The sequence below is a fragment of the Chiloscyllium plagiosum genome, unplaced genomic scaffold, assembly GCF_037043375.1.
Source record: "Chiloscyllium plagiosum isolate Xiang-an unplaced genomic scaffold, Cpla_swu_hap1 HiC_scaffold_3, whole genome shotgun sequence".
NCBI classification, from domain to species: domain Eukaryota; kingdom Metazoa; phylum Chordata; class Chondrichthyes; order Orectolobiformes; family Hemiscylliidae; genus Chiloscyllium; species Chiloscyllium plagiosum.
Window position 1 is genome coordinate 106,644,240 of NW_028270141.1, and position 19,353 is coordinate 106,663,592.

Below are 19,353 nucleotides of genomic sequence, written 5' to 3' on the forward strand. Positions count from 1 at the left end.
ATGTGTTGCACTGGGATGGGTTTCCTCATGGGCTGCACTGGGACGGGTTCCCCCAAGTGCTGCTCTAGGACGGGTTTCCCCATGCGCTGCACTGGGACAGGTTTCCCCATGCGCTGCACTGGGACGGGTTTCCCCATGCGCTGCACTGGGACGGGTTTCCTCATACGCTGCACTGGGACCCGTTTCCTCATGCGCTGCACTGGGACCCGTTTCCCCATGCACTGCACTGGGACGGGTTTCCACATGTGGTGCACTGGGACCCGTTTCCCCATGCGCTGCACTGGGATGGATTTCCCCATGCGCTGCACTGGGACGGGTTTCCTCATGCGCTGCACTGGGACGGGTTTCCCCATGCGCTGCACTGGGACGGGTTTCCCCATGTGCTGCACTGGGACGGGTTTCCTCATGCGCTGCACTGGGACCCGTTTCCCCACGTGCTGCACTGGGACCCATTTCCCCATGCACTGCACTGGGACGGGTTTCCCCATGCGCTGCACTGGGACGGGTTTCCCCATGCGCTGCACTGGGATGGGTTTCCTTATGCGCTGCACTGGGACGGGTTTCCCCATGCGCTGCACTGGGACCCATTTCCCCATGCGTTGCACTGGGACGGGTTTCCCCATGAGCTGCACTGGGACCCATTTCCCCATGCGTTGCACTGGGACGGGTTTCCCCATGCGCTGCACTGGTACAGGTTTCCCCATGCGCCGCTCTGGGATGGGTTTCCCCACGTCCTGCAAAAGGACTCATTTCCCAACACCCTGCACTGGGACTCATTTTCCCCCTGTGATTAGATTACTTTACAGTGTGGAAGCAGGCCCTTCGGCCCAACAAGTCCACACCGACCCGCAAACCACCCATACCCCTACATTTACCCCTTACTGAACACTATAGGCAATTTAGCATGGCCAATTCACCTGACCTGCACATCTTTGTGACTGTGGGAGGAAACCGGAGCACCCGGAGGAAACCCACGCAGACACAGGGAGAATGTGCAAACTCCACACAGTCAGTTGTCTGAGGCGGGAATTGAACCCGGGTCTCTGGCGCTGTGAGGCAGCATTGCTAACCACTGTGCCACCATGCCGCCCACAAATGAGTCCTGGTGCAGAACATGGAGAAACCAGTCCTGGTAAAGCGTGTGAGGAAACGAGTCCTTGTGCAGTGTGTGGGGAAACCAGTACGGGTGCAGTACCAGGAATAGTTTCCCCAAACGCTGCACCGGGACTCGCATTCCACAAGTGCTGAACCAGAACTGGTTTCCCCACACGCTGTTCTAGGACACGTTTCCCCAAGCGCTGCACCAGGACCCGTCTATCCACGCACTGTTCTGGGACACGTTTCTCCAAGTGCTGCACCCGTACTGGTTTCCCCACACACTGCACAAGGACTCGTTTCCTCACACGCTTTACCAGGACTGGTTTCTCCATGTTCTGCACCAGGACTCATTACCTAACATGCTGCACCAGGACCGATTTCCCCATGTGATACACCAGGACTCATTTCTCCACGCACTGCACCAGGACCCATTACCCCCTGCATTGCACGAGGACTCGTTTCCCCACACGCTGCACCAGGACTGGTTTCCCCTTGCATTGAACCGGTACTCGTTTCCCCTCACGCTGTGCTAGGATTCATTTCCCCACGTGCTGTTCGCGGACTCGTTTCCCTATGCGCTGCACTGGAACGGGTTTCCCCACACGCTTCACCGCATGGGGAGTCGTTTCCACATGCGCTGCGCCGGGATTCATTCCCCCGTGTGCTGCTCCGGGACACGTTACCCCACGTGCTGAACTGAGACTCTTTTCCCCACCTGCTGTACTGGGACTCATTTCCCTACACACTGCACCGGGACTGGTTTCATCACGTGGTGCACCAGGACTGGTTTCATCACGTGGTGCACCAGGACTGGTTTCGCCATGAGCTGAACCAGTACTCCTTTCCCCTCACACTGTGCTGGGGTTCATTTCCCCATGTTGTTCAAGGTCTCGTTTCCCTATGCGCTGCACTGGAACATGTTTCCCCATGCGCTGCACCGGACAGGTTTCCCCACACACTGCAGCGGGACTCATTTCCAAATGCGCTGCACCAGGATCCGTTTCCCCACGTGCTGCACCAGGACTTATTTCCAGGACCCATTTCCTCATGTGCAGCACTGGGACTGCGTTGTCCACGCACTGAACCAGGAATCATTTTCCAATGTGTTGCACCGGGACTGGTTTCCCACGCACTGCACTGGGACCCATTTCCCTACACACTGCACCGGGATTGGTTTTCCCATGCGCTGCACCAGAACTCATTTCCCCACACGCTGCAACTGGGACTGATTTCCCCACGCGCTGCACCAGGAATGGTTTCCCCATGCACTGCACAAGGACTCGTTTTCACACATGCTGTAGCAGGACTGGTTTCTCCAAGTGCTGCACCAGGACTCATTTGCCTATGTGCAGCACAAGGACTGATTTGTCCACACGCTGCACCAGGACTGGTTTCCTCATTCGCTGCACCGGGACCCATTTCCCTACACACTGCACCCAGGACTTGTTTCCCCACGCGCTGCTCCAGGACTCATTTCCTCATGCGCTGAACTGTTACTCATTTCCCCATGCGCTGAACTGGGAGTCATTTCTCCACGTGATGCACCAGGACTTGCTTCCCCTTGTGCTGTTCTGGGACTCAATTCCACACATGCTGCACCGGGACCCATTTCTGCAGGTGCTGCGCCTGAACATATTTCCCCATGCGCTGTACCGGGACTGGTTTCCGTACACATTGCACTGGGACTCATTTCTGCATGCGCTGCACCATTACTGGTTTCTCCACATGCTTTACTGGAACTGGTTTCCCAATGCTCTGTGCCAGAACTCATTGCCTAACATGCTGCACTGGGACTCATTTCTCCACACGCTGCACCACGACTGGTTTCCGCACTCGCTGTACCAAGATTGGTTTCCCCACGCACTGCACCAGGACTGGTTTCCCCACGTGCTGCACCAGGACTGGTTTCCGCACACGCTGCAGCAGGACTGGTTTCCCCATGCGCTGCACCGGGACTCATTTCTGGACATGCTGCACCAGGACTGGTTTCCCCACGTGCTGCATAAGGACGTGTTTCCCAATCACTGCACCAGGACTGGTTTCACACACGCTGCACTGGGACTGGCTTCCTCACTCTCTGCACGGTATTCATTTCCCCACGGTATTCATTTCCCCACGCACTCCACCGGGAATCATTTCCCCCCACACTGCAGTGGGACTCGTTTCCTTATGTGCTGCACTGGGACTGGTTTGCACACACGCTGCACTGGGACTCATTTCCTCACGTGCTGCACTGGGAGTGGTTTGCCCACGCACTCCACCGGGACTCATTTCCCCATGCGCTGCACCAAGACACATTTCCCCACGTGCTGCGCTGGGACTCGCTTTCCCAGCGAGTTGCACCAGGAGTGACTCATTTCTAGGACTCATTTCCCCAAGCCCTGCAGCAGGATCAATATCCCCACACGCTGTTCTGAAACCCATTTCCCCAAGCGTTGCACCAGGACTCATCTCCCTACGTGCTGTTCTGGATTCTCTTCCCCACACGCTGTTCTAGGACTCATTTCCCCTCATTCCACAGTGGCAGCCATTTCGACACATGCTGCACCGGGACACGTTCCCCTCACGCTGCTCTGGGACTCGTTGCCCCATGCGTTGCACTGGGATTCACTTCCCCACATGCTGAGAGGGGAAAGATATATAAGAGACCTAAGGGGCAACTTTTTCACATAGAGGGTGGTATGTGAATGGACTGAGCTGCCAGAGGAAGTGGTGGAGGCTGGTACAATTGCAATATTTAAAAGGCATTTGGATGGATATATGAATAGGAAGGGTTTGGAGGAATATGGGCTGGGTGCTGGCAGGTGGGACTAGATTGGGTTGGGATATCTGGTCGGCATGGATGGGTTGGACGGAAAGGTCTGTTTCCATGCTGTACATCTCTGTGACTCTATGACTCATTTCCCTATACACTGCACTAGGACTGGCTTCCCCAAGCGCAGCACCAGGACCCGTCTCCCACGCTCTGTTCTGGGACTTACTTCCCTGTGCGCTATTCTAGGACTCAGTTCCCCAAGTGCTGTACCAAGACCCATTTCCCCTTGCGCTGCACCAGGCTTCGCTTCCCAACGTACTGCACCGAGACTTGTTTCCCCACGTACTGCACTGGGACTTGTTTCCCCACGTACTGCATCGAGACTTGTTTCCCCACGTATTGCACCAGGACCCATCACCACACGCGCTGTTCTGGGAGACGCTTCCCCAAGCATTGCACCAGGACTCGTTTCCCCACATTCTGCACCGGGACTAATTTTCCCACGCGCTGCACTTGGACTCATTTCCCCATGCGCTGCACAATAACTCTTTTCCCCGCGCACTACACCAGGACTGGTTTCTGCACACACTGCACTGGGACTGGTTTCTCCACGCACTGCACTGGGACTCATTTCCTTATGTGCTGCACTGGGACTCATTTCCCCATGAGCTGCACCAGGACTCTTTTCCCCAAACGCTGTATTGGGACTGGTTTCCCCATGCGCTGCACAGGGACCCGATTCCTCATTCTCTGCACTGGTACACATTTCCCTACACACTGCACCGGGACTCATTTCCCCACGTGCTGCACCAGGACTCATTTCCCCATGTGCTGCACTGGGATTGGTAGTCCCATGCGCTGTTCTGGGAATGGCTTCCCCATGCACTGCACCGGCACACGATTCCCCACATACTGTACTGGGACTCATCTCCCCATGCACTGCACCGGGACACATTGCCCCAAGCACTGCACCGAGACTCTTGTCCCCACGCACTGCACCGGGACTCATTTCCTCATGCGCTGCACCAGCACACGTTTTCCCACAAGCTGCACCAGGACTCATTTCCCCATGCACTGCACCAGAACTCATTTCCCCACGTGCTGCACTGGGACTCATTTCCCCACGTGCTGCACTGGGACTCATTTCCCCACATACTACACTGGGGCTCATTTCCCCATGTGCTGCACTGGGACTCATTTCCCCATGTGCTGCACCAGGACTCATTTCTCCACGTGCTGCACCAGGACTCATTTCTCCATGTGCTGCACCGCGACTCATTTCCCAACGTGCTGCACCACGACTCATTTCCCCACGTGCTGCACCATGACTCATCGCCCCACGTGCTGCACCACGACTCATCGCCCCACGTGCTGCACCATGACTCATTTCCCCACGTGCTGCACCATGACTCATCGCCCCACGTGCTGCACCACGACTCATTTCCCCACGTGCTGCACCACGACTCATTTCCCCACGTGCTGCACCATGACTCATTTCCCCACGTGCTGCACTGAGACTCATCTCCCCATGCACTGCACCGGGACACATTGCCCCAAGCACTGCACCGAGACTCTTGTCCCCACGCACTGCACCGGGACTCATTTCCTCATGCGCTGCACCAGCACACGTTTTCCCACAAGCTGCACCAGGACTCATTTCCCCATGCACTGCACCAGAACTCATTTCCCCACGTGCTGCACTGGGACTCGTTTCCCCACGTGCTGCACTGGGACTTATTTCCCCATGTGCTGCACTGGGACTCATTTCCCCACGTGCTGCACTGGGACTCATTTCCCCACATACTACACTGGGACTCATTTCCCCATGTGCTGCACCAGGACTCATTTCCCCATGTGCTGCACCAGGACTCATTTCTCCATGTGCTGCACCGCGACTCATTTCCCCACGTGCTGCACCACGACTCATTTCCCCACGTGCTGCACCATGACTCATTTCCCCACGTGCTGCACCACGACTCATCGCCCCACGTGCTGCACCACGACTCATTTCCCCACATGCTGCACCACGACTCATTTCCCCACGTGCTGCACCACGACTCATCGCCCCACGTGCTGCACCACGACTCATTTCCCCACATGCTGCACCACGACTCATTTCCCCACGTGCTGCACTGGGACTCATCTCCCCATGCACTGCACCGGGACACATTGCCCCAAGCACTGCACCGAGACTCTTGTCCCCACGCACTGCACCGGGACTCATTTCCTCATGCGCTGCACCAGCACACGTTTTCCCACAAGCTGCACCAGGACTCATTTCCCCATGCATTGCACCAGAACTCATTTCCCCACGTGCTGCACTGGGACTCGTTTCCCCACGTGCTGCACTGGGACTTATTTCCCCATGTGCTGCACTGGGACTCATTTCCCCACGTGCTGCACTGGGACTCATTTCCCCACATACTACACTGGGGCTCATTTCCCCACGTGCTGCACCACGACTCATCACCCCACGTGCTGCACCACGACTCATTTCCCCACGTGCTGCACTGGGACTCATCACCCCACGTGCTGCACCGCGACACACTTCCCCACATGCTGCACCGGGACTCATTTCCCCACATGCTGCACCGGGACTCATTTCCCCACACGCTGCACCAGGACTCATTTCCCCACACGCCGCACCGGGATTCATTTCACCACACGCTGCACCAGGACTCATTTCCCCACACGCTGCACCGGGATTCATTTCCCCACCCGCTGCACCGGGACTCATTTCCCCACATGCTGCACTGGGTCTCATTTCTCCACATATGCTGCACTGGGACTCATTTCCCCACATGCTGCACCAGGACTCATTTCCCCACACGCTGCACCGGGACTCATTTCCCCACACGCTGCACCGGGACTCATTTCCCCGCACGCTCCACTGGAACTCATTTCCCCACACGCTGCACCAGGACTCATTTCCCCACACGCCGCACCGGGACTCATTTCCCCACACGCTGCACCAGGACTCATTTCCCCACACGCTGCACCGGGACTCATTTCCCCACACGCTGCACCAGGACTCATTTCCCCACACACTGCACCAGGACTCATTTCCCCACACAGTGCACCAGGAATCATTTCTCCACTCGCTACACTGGGTCTTATTTCCCTACATGCTGCACCAGGACTCATTTCCCCACATACTGCACCGGGACTCATTTCCACACAGACTGCAACAGGACTCATTTCCCCACACGCTGCACCAGGACTCATTACCCCACATGCTGCACTGGGACACATTTCCCCACACGCTGCACCAGGACTTGTTTCACCACACGCTGCACCGGGACTCTTTTCCCCACATGCTGCACTGGGACTCATTTCCCCACATGCTGCACTGGGACTTATTTTCCCACACGCTGCACTGGGTCTCATTTCCCCACATGCTGCACTGGGTCTCGTTTCCCCACACGCTGCACTGGGTCTCATTTCCCCACACGCTGCACGGGATATCATTTCCCACACGCTGCACTGGGTCTCATTTTCCCCAAAAGCTGCACCAGGACACATTTCCCCACACGCTGCACCAGGACTCATTTCCCCACACGCTGCTCCGCGACTTATTTCCCCACATGCTGCACCAGGACTCGTTTCCCCACACTCTGCTCCGGGTCTCATTTCACCACATGCTGCACCAGGACTCATTTCCCCACACATGCTGCACCCGGACTCATTTCCCCACATGTAGCACTGGGACTCATTTCTCCACACACTGCATTGGGACTCATTTCCCCACACGCTGCACCAGGACTCATTTCCCCACACGCTGCACCGGGACTCATTTCCACACATGCTGCATCAGGACTCATTTACCCACACGCTGCACCAGGCCTCGTTTCCCCACACGCTGCACCAGGACCCGTTTCCCCACACACTGCACCAGGACTTGTTTCCCCACACACTGCACTGGAACTCATTTCCCCAAACGCGGTACCAGGACTCATTTCCCCACATGCTGCACTGGGACTCATTTCCCCACACGCCGCACCAGGACTCATTTCCCCACATGCTGCACTGGAACTCATTTCCCCAAACTCTGTGCCAGGACACATTTCCCCACACGCTGCACCAGGACTTATTTCCCTACACGCTGCACTGTGACTCATTTCCCCACATGCTGCACTGGAACTCATTTCCCCACACACTGCACTGGGACTCATTTCCCCACACGCTGCACTGGGACTCATTTCCCCACACGCTGCACCAGGACTCATTTCCACACACGCCGCACCGGGACTCATTTCCCCACACGCTGCACCAGGACTCATTTCCCCACACGCTGCACCAGGACTCATTACCCCACATGCTGCACTGGGACTCATTTCCCCACACGCTGCACCAGGACTCATTTCCCCACACGCTGCACCAGGACGTGTTTCCCCACACGCTGCACCGGGACTCTTTTCCCCACATGCTGCACTGGGACTCATTTCCCCACACGATGCACTGGGACTTATTTTCCCACACGCTGCACTGGGTCTCATTTCCCCACATGCTGCACTGGGTCTCGTTTCCCCACACGCTGCACTGGGTCTCATTTCCCCACATGCTGCACCAGGACTCATTTCCCCACACATGCTGCACCCGGACTCATTTCCCCACACGTAGCACTGGGACTCATTTCTCCACACACTGCACTGGGACTCATTTACCGACACGCTGCACCAGGCCTCGTTTCCCCACACGCCGCACCAGGACTCGTTTCTCCACACACTGCACCAGGACTTGTTTCCCCACACACTGCACTGGAACTCATTTCCCCAAACGCGGTACCAGGACTCGTTTCCCCACATGCTGCACTGGAACTCATTTCCCCACACGCCGCACCAGGACTCATTTCCCCACACACTGCACTGGAACTCATTTCCCCAAACGCTGTACCAGGACACATTTCCCCACACGGTGCACCAGGACTTATTTCCCTACACGCTGCACCGTGACTCATTTCCCCACACGCTGCACTGGAACCCATTTCCCCACACACTGCACTGGGACTCATTTCCCCACACGCTGCACCGGGACTCTTTTCCCCACATGCTGCACTGGGACTCATTTCCCCACACGCTGCACTGGAACTCATTTCCCCACACGCTGCACTGGGATTTATTTTCCCACACGCTGCACTGGGTCTCATTTCCCCACACGCTGCACTGGGTCTCATTTCCCCTCACGCTGCACGGGATATCATTTCCACACACGCTGCACTGGGACTCATTTCCCCACACGCTGCACCGGGACTCTTTTCCCCACATGCTGCACTGGGACTCATTTCCCCACACGCTGCACTGGAACTCATTTCCCCACACGCTGCACTGGGATTTATTTTCCCACACGCTGCACTGGGTCTCATTTCCCCACACGCTGCACTGGGTCTCATTTCCCCTCACGCTGCACGGGATATCATTTCCCCACACGCTGCACTGGAACCCATTTCCCCACACACTGCACTGGGACTCATTTCCCCACACGCTGCACTGGAACTCATTTCCCCACACGCTGCGCTGGGATTTATTTTCCCACACGCTGCACTGGGTCTCATTTCCCCACACGCTGCACTGGGTCTCATTTCCCCACACGCTGCACTGGGTCTCATTTCCCCTCACGCTGCACGGGATATCATTTCCATACACGCTGCACTGGGTCTCATTTTCCCCAAAAGCGGCACCAGGACACATTTCCCCACACGATGCACCAGGACTCATTTCCCCACATGCTGCACCGCGACTTATTTCCCCACACGCTGCACCAGGACTCGTTTCCCCACACGCTGCTCCGGGTCTCATTTCCCCACACGCTGCACCAGGACCCGTTTCCCCACACGCTGCTCCGGGTCTCATTTCCCCACATGCTGCACCAGGACTCGTTTCCCCTCACACTGGACCGGGACCCATTTCCCCACACGTAGCACTGGGACTCATTTCCCCACACACTGCACTGGGACTCATTTCCCCACACGCTGCACCAGGACTCATTTCCCCACACACTGCACTAGGAATCATTTCCCCACACACTGCACCAGGAATCATTTCCCCACTCGCTGCACCAGGACTCATTTCCCCACACACTGCACTAGGAATCATTTCCCCACACACTGCACCAGGAATCATTTCCCCACTCGCTGCATCAGGACTCATTTCCCCACACGCTGCACTGAGTCTCATTTCCCCAAACGCTGCACCAGGACACATTTCCCCTTATGCTGCACCATGACTCATTTCCTCACACGCTGCACTTGGTCTCATTTCCCCACATGCTGCACCAGGACTCATTTCCCCACACGCTGCACCAGGACTCGTTTCCCCTCACGCTGCACCAGGACGTGTTTCCCCATACGCTGCACTGGGTCCCATTTCCCGACACGCTGCACTGGGTCTCATTTCCCCACACGCTGCACTGGGTCTCATTTCCCCACATGCTGCACTGGGAATCATTTCCCCTCACGCTGCAGCGGGACTCATTTCCCCACAGGCTGCACTGGGTCTCATTTCCCCACAATCTGCACTGGGACTCATTTCCCTACACACTGCACTGGGACTCATTTCCCCACACGCAGCACTGGGACTCATTTCCCCACATGCTGCACTGGGTCTCATTTCCCCACATGCTGCACTGGGACTCATTTCCCCACACGCTGCACTGGGACTCATTTCCCCACACGCTGCACTGGAACTCATTTCCCCAAACGCTGTACCAGGATACATTTCCCCACACGCTGCACCAGGACTTATTTCCCTACACGCTGCACCGTGACTCATTTCCCCACACGCTGCACTGGAACCCATTTCCCCACACACTGCACCGGGACTCATTTCCCCACACGCTGCACCGGGACTCTTTTCCCCACATGCTGCACTGGGACTCATTTCCCCACACGCTGCACTGGGACTCATTTCCCCACACGCTGCACTGGAACTCATTTCCCCAAACGCTGTACCAGGACACATTTCCCCACACGCTGCACCAGGACTTATTTCCCTACACGCTGCACCGTGACTCATTTCCCCACACGCTGCACTGGAACTCATTTCCCCACTCACTGCACTGGGACTCATTTCCCCACACGCTGCACCGCAACCCATTTCCCCACACGCTGCACTGAGACTCATTTCCCCACACACTGCACTGGGACTCATTTCCCCACACGCTGCACCAGGACTCGTTTCCCCACACACTGCACTGGAACTCATTTCCCCAAACGCGGTACCAGGACTCATTTCCCCACATGCTGCACGGGGACTCATTTCCCCACACACCGCACCAGGACTCATTTCCCCACACACTGCACTGGAACTCATTTCCCCACACGCTGCACCAGGACTTATTTCCCTACACGCTGCACCGTGACTCATTTCCCCACACACTGCACTGGAACTCATTTCCCCACACGCGGCACTGGGTCTCATTTCCCCACACGCTGCACCAGGACTCATTTCTCCACATAGTCCATCAGGACTCATATCCACACATGCTGCACTGGGACTCATTTCCCCACACGCTGCACTGGAACTCATTTCCCTAAACTCTGTACCAGGACACACTTCCCCACACGCTGCACCAGGACTTATTTCCCTACACGCTGCACCGTGACTCATTTCCCCACACGCTGCACTGAAACTCATTTCCCCACACACTGCACTGGGACTCATTTACCCACACGCTGCACCGGGACTCATTTCCCCACACGCTGCACAGGGACTCTTTTCCCCAGATGCTGCACTGGGACTCATTTCCCCACACGCTGCACTGGGACTTATTTTCCCACATGCTGCACCAGGACCCATTTCCCCACACACTGCACCAGGAATCATTTCCCCACTTGCTGCATCAGGAATCATTTCCCCACACACTGCACTGGGACTCATTTCCCCTCACGCTGCACTGGGTCTCATTTCCCCTCACGCTGCACCGGACATCATTTCCCCACACGCTGCACTGGGTCTCATTTCCCCACACGCTGCACCAGGACACATTTCCCCATACGCTGCACCATGACTAATTTCCTCACACGCTGCACTTTTTCATTTTTCCCCACACGCTGCAGCGGGTATCATTTCCCCACACACTGCACTGTGACTCATTTCCCCACACGCTGCACCACGACTCATTTCCCCACACGCTGCACCGGGACTCATTTCCACACATGCTGCATCAGGACTCATTTCCCCACACGCTGCACCAGGACTTATTTCCCTACACGCTGCACCAGGACTCGTTTCCCCACACACTGCACTGGAACTCATTTCCCCAAACGCGGTACCAGGACTCATTTCCCCACACGCTGCACCGGGACTCTTTTCCCCACATGCTGCACTGGGACTCATTTCCCCACACGCTGCACTGGAACTCATTTCCCCACACGCTGCACTGGGATTTATTTTCCCACACGCTGCACTGGGTCTCATTTCCCCACACGCTGCACTGGGTCTCATTTCCCCTCACGCTGCACGGGATATCATTTCCCCACACGCTGCACTGGAACCCATTTCCCCACACACTGCACTGGGACTCATTTCCCCACACGCTGCACTGGAACTCATTTCCCCACACGCTGCGCTGGGATTTATTTTCCCACACGCTGCACTGGGTCTCATTTCCCCACACGCTGCACTGGGTCTCATTTCCCCACACGCTGCACTGGGTCTCATTTCCCCTCACGCTGCACGGGATATCATTTCCACACACGCTGCACTGGGTCTCATTTTCCCCAAAAGCGGCACCAGGACACATTTCCCCACACGATGCACCAGGACTCATTTCCCCACATGCTGCACCGCGACTTATTTCCCCACACGCTGCACCAGGACTCGTTTCCCCACACGCTGCTCCGGGTCTCATTTCCCCACACGCTGCACCAGGACCCGTTTCCCCACACGCTGCTCCGGGTCTCATTTCCCCACATGCTGCACCAGGACTCGTTTCCCCTCACACTGGACCGGGACCCATTTCCCCACACGTAGCACTGGGACTCATTTCCCCACACACTGCACTGGGACTCATTTCCCCACACGCTGCACCAGGACTCATTTCCCCACACACTGCACTAGGAATCATTTCCCCACACACTGCACCAGGAATCATTTCCCCACTCGCTGCACCAGGACTCATTTCCCCACACACTGCACTAGGAATCATTTCCCCACACACTGCACCAGGAATCATTTCCCCACTCGCTGCATCAGGACTCATTTCCCCACACGCTGCACTGAGTCTCATTTCCCCAAACGCTGCACCAGGACACATTTCCCCTTATGCTGCACCATGACTCATTTCCTCACACGCTGCACTTGGTCTCATTTCCCCACATGCTGCACCAGGACTCATTTCCCCACACGCTGCACCAGGACTCGTTTCCCCTCACGCTGCACCAGGACGTGTTTCCCCATACGCTGCACTGGGTCCCATTTCCCGACACGCTGCACTGGGTCTCATTTCCCCACACGCTGCACTGGGTCTCATTTCCCCACATGCTGCACTGGGAATCATTTCCCCTCACGCTGCAGCGGGACTCATTTCCCCACAGGCTGCACTGGGTCTCATTTCCCCACAATCTGCACTGGGACTCATTTCCCTACACACTGCACTGGGACTCATTTCCCCACACGCAGCACTGGGACTCATTTCCCCACATGCTGCACTGGGTCTCATTTCCCCACATGCTGCACTGGGACTCATTTCCCCACACGCTGCACTGGGACTCATTTCCCCACACGCTGCACTGGAACTCATTTCCCCAAACGCTGTACCAGGATACATTTCCCCACACGCTGCACCAGGACTTATTTCCCTACACGCTGCACCGTGACTCATTTCCCCACACACTGCACTGGAACCCATTTCCCCACACACTGCACCGGGACTCATTTCCCCACACGCTGCACCGGGACTCTTTTCCCCACATGCTGCACTGGGACTCATTTCCCCACACGCTGCACTGGGACTCATTTCCCCACACGCTGCACTGGAACTCATTTCCCCAAACGCTGTACCAGGACACATTTCCCCACACGGTGCACCAGGACTTATTTCCCTACACGCTGCACCGTGACTCATTTCCCCACACGCTGCACTGGAACTCATTTCCCCACTCACTGCACTGGGACTCATTTCCCCACACGCTGCACCGCAACCCATTTCCCCACACGCTGCACTGAGACTCATTTCCCCACACACTGCACTGGGACTCATTTCCCCACACGCTGCACCAGGACTCGTTTCCCCACACACTGCACTGGAACTCATTTCCCCAAACGCGGTACCAGGACTCATTTCCCCACATGCTGCACGGGGACTCATTTCCCCACACACCGCACCAGGACTCATTTCCCCACACACTGCACTGGAACTCATTTCCCCACACGCTGCACCAGGACTTAGTTCCCTACACGCTGCACCGTGACTCATTTCCCCACACACTGCACTGGAACTCATTTCCCCACACGCGGCACTGGGTCTCATTTCCCCACACGCTGCACCAGGACTCATTTCTCCACATAGTCCATCAGGACTCATATCCACACATGCTGCACTGGGACTCATTTCCCCACACGCTGCACTGGAACTCATTTCCCTAAACTCTGTACCAGGACACACTTCCCCACACGCTGCACCAGGACTTATTTCCCTACACGCTGCACCGTGACTCATTTCCCCACACGCTGCACTGAAACTCATTTCCCCACACACTGCACTGGGACTCATTTACCCACACGCTGCACCGGGACTCATTTCCCCACACGCTGCACAGGGACTCTTTTCCCCAGATGCTGCACTGGGACTCATTTCCCCACACGCTGCACTGGGACTTATTTTCCCACATGCTGCACCAGGACCCATTTCCCCACACACTGCACCAGGAATCATTTCCCCACTTGCTGCATCAGGAATCATTTCCCCACACACTGCACTGGGACTCATTTCCCCTCACGCTGCACTGGGTCTCATTTCCCCTCACGCTGCACCGGACATCATTTCCCCACACGCTGCACCACGACTCATTTCCCCACACGCTGCACCGGGACTCATTTCCACACATGCTGCATCAGGACTCATTTCCCCACACGCTGCACCAGGACTTATTTCCCTACACGCTGCACCAGGACTCGTTTCCCCACACACTGCACTGGAACTCATTTCCCCAAACGCGGTACCAGGACTCATTTCCCCACATGCTGCACTGGGACTCATTTCCCCACACACCGCACCAGGACTCATTTCCCCACACACTGCACTGGAACTCATTTCCCCAAACGCTGTACCAGGACACATTTCCCCACACACTGCACCAGGACTTATTTCCCTACACGCTGCACCGTGACTCATTTCCCCACACACTGCACTGGAACTCATTTCCCCACATGCTGCACTGGGACTCATTTACCCACACGCTGCACCGGGACTCATTTCCCCACACGCTGCACCGGGACTCTTTTCCACACATGCTGCACTGGGACTCATTTCCCCACACGCTGCACTGGAACTCATTACCCCAAACTCTCTACCAGGACACATTTCCCCACACGCTGCACCAGGACTTATTTCCCTGCACGCTGCACCGTGACTCATTTCCCCACACACTGCACTGGAACTCATTTCCCCACACACTGCACTGGGACTCATTTACCCACACGCTGCACCGGGACTCATTTCCCCACATGCTGCACCAGGTCTCGTTTCCCCACACGCTGCACCAGGACTCGTTTCCCCACACACTGCACTGGAACTCATTTCCCCAAACGCGGTACCAGGACTCATTCCCCCAATGCTGCACTGGGACTCATTTCCCCACACACCGCACCAGGACTCATTTCCCCACACACTGCACTGGAACTCATTTCCCCAAACGCTGTACCAGGACACATTTCCCCACACGCTGCACCAGGACTTATTTCCCTACACGCTGCACCGTGACTCATTTCCCCACACACTGCACTGGAACTCATTTCCCCAAACGCGGCACTGGGTCTCATTTCCCCACACGCTGCACCAGGACTCATTTCTCCACATAGTCCATCAGGACTCATGTCCACACATACTGCACTGGGACTCATTTCCCCACACGCTGCACTGGAACGCATTTCCCTAAACTCTGTACCAGGACACATTTCCCCACACGCTGCACCAGGTCTTATTTCCCTACACGCTGCACCGTGACTCATTTCCCCACACGCTGCACTGAAACTCATTTCCCCACACACTGCACTGGGACTCATTTACCCACACGCTGCACCGGGACTCATTTCCCCACACGCTGCACCGGGAATCTTTTCCCCAGATGCTGCACTGGGACTCATTTCCCCACACGCTGCACCAGGACACATTTCCCCATACGCTGCACCATGACAAATTTCCTCACACGCTGCACTTTTTCTCATTTCCCCACACGCTGCAGCGGGTATCATTTCCCCACAGGCTGCACTGGGTCTCATTTCCCCACAATCTGCACTGGGACTCATTTCCCTACACACTGCACTGGGACTCATTTCCCCACACGCTGCACTGGGACTCATTTCCCCACACGCTGCACTGGGTCTCTTTTCCCCACATGCTGCACTGGGACTCATTTCCCCACACGCTGCACTGGGACTCATTTCCCCACACGCTGCACTGGGTCTCATTTCCCCAAACACTGCACTGGGACTCATTTCCCCACATGCGGCACTGGGTCTCATTTCCCCACACGCTGCACCAGGACGCATTTCTCCACATAGTCCATCAGGACTCATTTCCCCAAACGCTGTACCAGGATTCATTTCCCCACATGCTGCACTGGGACTTATTTCCCCACACGCTGCACCGCGACCCATTTCCCCACACGCTGCACTGAGAATCATTTCCCCACACACTGCACTGGGACTCATTTCCCCACACGCTGCACCAGGACTCATTTCCCCACACGCTGCACCGGGACTCATTTCCACACATGCTGCATCAGGACTCATTTCCCCACACCCTGCACCAGGACTCGTTTCCCCACACACTGCACTGGAACTCATTTCCCCAAACGCGGTACCAGGACTCATTTCCCCACATGCTGCACCAGGACACTGTGGTGAAAGGGTTAAAATTGTGTCCCAATACATGTGTGAATCTAACCGAAAATGGAAGGTGTCGCTTAGTCCCGTGTGAATCTTGTTATACACCTTCCCGTGTGAATCTTCTTATCTGTATGTAACCAGAATGGAATGTGTTTTTTAGCCTTGCTCTGCTGTTCACATGAATGTTTATATCTGGAAAAGGGTATATCAGCTGGAGAAGTCTCCAGTTCGGTAGAGTCTGCTCCGGGGTTACGTTTAACCGCCGAGCGTGGGTTGTTGGCAACCGCTCTACGAGAACTGACGGCTCCCAGTTTTGGTAACATGTAGAGTGAGTATAAGCCAGACCCGTTGTAAGTACGAGACTGGTTGTGGGGACACTGCGGGGAATAAAACACTTATATTCTAGCAGACTCGCCTCTTGGCTGTTTGTTCTGTGTCAGACTACTTTCCTGCGAGCCTGGTCCTTGACCTTGAGAATTTTTAAAAACATTTTGGCGTAGCCGGCAGGATCAATCGCAATTGAGGAAAGATTTTGATACAGAACAATGTTTTGGAAAAAGGCTAAGAAACCAGAGGAACAAACTGTGGAGGTCCTGACCGTCCCGGGATGGCATGGGCCGTGGCATGGCGTGGCAGTTTGTTTGAGAAATGGTGGGGGGCGACCGGAGGACTGGGAGGCCGAGGGCGTAGGAACCCCAGGGTCGCTGCTGTCCACCCTTGAGAGGATCCCAGTCCTGCCGAAGAACCCATTGCCTGGGGTACAGCGGAGGATGTGGGCCTGTGCGGCGGCTTGTAGACAACAGTCAGACAAGCGCCAAAAAGCTGAAGCAGAATTAGCCCTCCTGAAACATGAGCAGGGACTCAGTTCGGGAGATGCCTCTATGTTGAGGCAGGAAATTATGAAGTTAAAAGCTGAATTGACAGCATTAACTGAACTAGCAGGACGAACTATTATGTATTTATCTGCTAAGAAACGGAAAGAGAAAAGGAAGGTCCCTCGAACCCCGGACCCGGTACAAGTACGGGCGTTTGTAGCCCAGTTAAATAACGGGGATCGGTGGGATATCGATCATTGGGATGGGAACATTTGGGGAGATTTAGATGATCAGTACGAAGAGGACCCACCCGTACTCCAAGCTAAACCAGTGGTTAGGAGAAAGCAGGTTCAGAGACGTCTCCCAGTGCAACGGGAGGTAATGTTAGATGAGGAAGGAAACCCTATACGGAATGAACAAGGGGAGGCAATTATGCATGAATTACCGCGGGCTCAGCCTCCCGCAGAATTCTCTGAATTAACGGAAGACTTCACTACCGATGAGGTGCTGTTTATCACCCAGAAAACCCGACGTAATCCTGGGGAGCCGTTAGAGCTATGGCTAATTCGGCTCCTCGAGGAAGGGGGGCAACAAGTGCAGGTAGACTATCAGGATGCTCCCAAGTTTGGTGGATTAGCAAAGGATGCTGCCATAGACCTGGGGTACCGCAACCAAGCCAAGGATATGGTAATAGATCGCAGTATGGGGACCCTATTTGGGATGTATGCCAGGGCAGTGGCCGAACAGTATCCCTTCCCGTCCGATTGGCCCCCCTTGGAAGGAACTTGGACAACGATTAAGGAAGGGGTTCAGAGGCTAACCCGTTTGTGTGTGCGGGATGCCCTGTTGCTGGGAGTGCTGGACGAGGTAGATAACACAAATGTTAGTAGACAGACTAGAGACCATCTAGTGAAGACTGCCCCCCCCCATTATAAACCACTGTTATTAACCATAATGTTGAGTGGACGGGGAGAAACCCTAGGAGATGCCCGTAGTATGATGAGGGAGATGGGTGGTTTGGGGGATTGGGGACCCACAACCCGTGCTTCTCAGGGGGGCACGGAGGGGCGTCGCCCTGAGGCTCGGGCAGGGGGAAAAGTAAACCCTAATCAAGGAAGTAACCAAGGCCCCTCACGGCGTGCTTTGTGGCAAGCTTTGATACGGGCGCAGGTCCCAGCATCGGAGATTGATGGCCTACCTACACCGGAATTAAAAGACTTATGCAGACGAAAGGGACTGAAGGTGTCCCGGGTAGAGACGGAGTCCCGACCCACTATGGAAGACCTAGTGGAATTACTAACACAAAAATGTCAGACACGGGGTCCGGTTGTTAATGAGCCTCGAAGGGGTAGAACTTCCACTTCCCAGCGGTGGGAATCCTCGGAGGACGAGGAGGAGGAGGAGGTACGGCCTCCCCTCCGAGAGTGTTATAAAGTGGATAGGCGTGGCCGGAAACCTAGTAAGAAAGGCAAGAACAAAGAAGGGCGAGGCAAACGTCTTTACCCAGTGCTGTCTGGGGAAGATGAATGGGAGGAACAATAGGAATCGGGCCAAGCCCCAAGGGTTTGCCCACGAACGAGCCAATGGTCAGCAGACGACATTCGACCTCATGTATCATTGACTATCTATTGGCGCAAAT

The 19,353-nt window shown here is 55.8% G+C and overlaps 1 protein-coding gene across 3 annotated transcripts in view; it reads right to left on the reverse strand.

The window, feature by feature from the left end:
- tpbg (trophoblast glycoprotein) overlaps positions 1-19,353 on the reverse strand; it is a 222,121-nt gene that overhangs the window by 7,603 nt on the left and 195,165 nt on the right. The window lies entirely within an intron of this gene.